The sequence below is a fragment of the Podarcis liolepis genome (genome assembly GCF_965112155.1).
Source record: "Podarcis liolepis genome assembly, chromosome: 1".
Lineage (NCBI taxonomy): Eukaryota > Metazoa > Chordata > Lepidosauria > Squamata > Lacertidae > Podarcis > Podarcis liolepis.
Genome location: NC_139554.1, coordinates 129,653,386 through 129,656,364, shown reverse-complemented (window position 1 = coordinate 129,656,364; position 2,979 = coordinate 129,653,386). Strand labels below are relative to the sequence as shown.

Genomic DNA, 2,979 nt, shown 5'->3' with positions numbered 1-2,979 from the left:
GAACGGGGGAAATCCCGCATGCAGGATTTTGGTGCCTAACAGCCCCCCCTCCCTCTGCAATTGCTCTCACGCTCCCCCGCCTCTCTCTGAGGCCGAGATGCTGCATCACGGCACCTGCTGGCTACCTCTGTTCCATTATTGGGAAGGGAAGAAGCTCATGCGCCCTGCTTGCCTGTATTTTGCAGGGCGCTGCTGTAGCTTTGGAGTTCAGTACATAACAGCATCTCTCTCTCTCTTCCCCGCCTCCCTCTCTCACAGAGCGGCCCACCCATGAGGCAAGGTGAGGCGCCTGCCTCGGGTGGCAGGATCCACAGGGGCAGCAGATCCCGATGTAGCTCTTTATTCAGGGCTGTCCCACCCATGAGGCAAAGCGAGGCCACCATCTTGGGTACCAGCATCCACAGAAGCAGCAGGTCCCGATAATGTAGCTCTTTATTTGGGGCCGGCCCACCCATGAGGCAAAGTGAGGCAGCCCACTCAGGTAGCAGGATCCACAGCGGCAGCAGACCCCAATGATGTGGCTCTTTATTTAGGGCTGGCCCAGCCATGAGGAAAGGTGAGACAGCCCACTCAGGCAGCAGGATCCACAGGGGCAGCAGACCCCGATGATGTGGCTCTTTATTTAGGGCCGGCCTGCCCATGAGGCAAAGTGAGGCAGCCCACTCAGGCAGCAGGATCCACAGGGGCAGCAGACCCCGATGATGTGGCTCTTTATTTAGGGCCGGTCCACCCATGAGGCAATATGAAGCTGCTGCCTCAGGTGGCAGGATCCACAGGGGTGGCGGCAGCAGCAGCAGCAGCAGGACCCCCCTCCTCGTGAGGCAGCCCACTCAGACAGGAAGATCCACTGGGGCAGCAGACCCTGATGATGCCCTCTTTATTTAGCGCCAGCCCACCCATGAGGCAATATGAAGCTGCTGCCTCAGGCGGCAGGATCCACAGGGGCGGCGGCAGCAGCAGCAGGAGGACCCCCTCCTCCTCACTGACGTAATTCACCCCTTCCTCCCTGACAGGGAGGAAGGGCCCATTTTGAGGTTCACCTCAGGTGCTCTCCCGCAACTGGGCGGCCACTCAGAAGAAGCAAGGCACGGAAAAGGATCCCGAAGCACCACCGCCACCCCTCACACAGAAAAAAACCCCGCCCCGCCATTTCCCTCGAGCGCGCGCGCGCCCTCTCTCCCCCTCGCCTCAGGTGCCTCGCGCGCGGGGCTGAGGAGAGCGTGGCCTGGGTGGGCGGCTCTCGACGTCACGCGGCGCGGCGGCGCGCGGGGCCTGAGGGCGGGCGTGCGGGCGGGCTGCCGCGCCGGCGAGAGGGAGCGCGCCTGCGTGTGGACGCGCCTGCGTGTGGCAGGTGCCGGCGGTGGCAGTGGCAGCCGCGTCCACCTGAGGGGAGAACCGCCGCTGCGCCCTGGCGCGCCTTCCCAGCGCCGCCGCCGCCGCCGCCCTCCTCCTCCTCTTCTTCCTCGCTCCCTGCACCATGAGGGAAGAGGCGCCGCCGTGAGCTGCTCGGCCGCTTCCTCACCGTCCTCCAGGCGAGGCGTCCCCCTCGCCGCCGCCGCCGCCCGTCCTACCCCGGCGGGAAGCTATGAGCCATGAAGCCGCCTGGCAGAACTTCCCTCCGGCGGCAGAAGCAGCAGCAGCAGCCGCCCTTCTCCGGCCGCCGCCGCCGCCTCTCGAGCTCCGCTGCCGCCTTGCTTTGCCCGGCTCGGCTGCCCAGCTCCATCCCCCTCCTCTTTCTGGCGCTCCTGCTTTTCTGCTCAGGGTCCCCCAGGATCTGTGGGGTCGCTGCGGACGCCGGTGAGTGCCCGCTTAAGGGTGGGGGGGGGGAGATCCTGGAGGGATCCTGTCCTGTGCGCGTGAGCTTGGACAGATCCTGGATCTCCGTTACACGCGCAGCCCTTCGTTTGCTCTCCTTCTTTTGCGCGCTCGTGTGTGGTGCCAATGCGCTAAGAAATAAACGGGGGGTGGGGTGTTCTCTTTTTTGGGGGGGGGGCTTGGGGGTTGGCATGTGGTGCCAATGAACTGCACATAACGAACATCGGAGCCTGTTTTAGTCTGCGGCTCCCACCGCCCTGGCTTTTTAATGTTGGTTAATAACAGAACCAGAAAAAGAAGGGGGGGGGGAGAAAAATCACCTTTTTGCCGTGTGGAGTCTTCGTGACAACCGGCGAGAAGTTCTTGTTCCGCACCGTCCGCACCGATTTGTTTCGGTCTTGACGCAGTTCCTTACCTCCATGGCATCCTGCCTGGTCTTGGGTAGGAATAATTGATCGTGACTGCAGCCGGATTCCTCCTCTGATCGCTCCCCCCCCCCCCCACGTCTAGATCATATATGTGTGTGTGTGTCTTTGCGAATATGAAATTGTTTTTACATGGCAGACCTGTATATTTACTGTGTTACGGCGACTGGTGCTTACTGGTTTATAAGGATGGGCATGAAATGCTTTCGGGAGCCTCTGATGCAGCAAAACGCTGCTGGCAGGCTTTCAAGGGTGCTGTTTTTGTGCAGGGTCTTAACGCAAAATAGAACAAGACAAGCAGGATAATGAGGGTTTTGGATACTGCCCTTTCTTGCCCTGCTTATCCGAGGGAGCCTACCTTTTGCAAACAGAAGGGGGGTTGCTGTGTCTCCAAGAACCCTGGGGTTTTGTCTGCAAAGAGATATGTGCTTGTTACTTATCCCATGAAGCATGTTTGTACGGGAGTTTATTGAGACTTTCTCTCTGGTAAGTGTGCTTAGGGAGTCCATCACTAAAGTTAAAGGAATAGTGAAAAGTTGCCCTTATGTAAAGGGAATTGATTAGCATTCAGTACACATGGGTTCATGGCTTGAGTTGCTTCCAGTAGAATCACTGATTTGTACATAGCCAAATTTATGTGGAAAAGTGGCAGAAATAGGGTCATGAATGGCTGGATTGTCCTTAAAAGAACTTGTTTCAAGGGTTCAGATCCCTGCATTTTGAATTTCATGATGCAAAA

At 58.9% G+C, this 2,979-nt stretch overlaps 1 protein-coding gene across 3 annotated transcripts in view; it reads left to right on the top strand.

The window, feature by feature from the left end:
- The first annotated feature begins 1,260 nt into the window (after window positions 1-1,260).
- The window catches only part of ADAM23 (ADAM metallopeptidase domain 23), a 74,518-nt gene continuing 72,799 nt past the window's right edge, over window positions 1,261-2,979 (top strand). For 2 of the 3 annotated variants that reach the window (XM_083473122.1, XM_083473123.1), the window contains exon 1: window positions 1,300-1,797. The gene's annotated coding sequence lies outside the window, so the exon portion shown is untranslated. Of the gene's footprint in view, window positions 1,798-2,979 lie in introns of all 3 variants that reach the window. The other variant, XM_083473121.1, reaches the window with a different exon arrangement.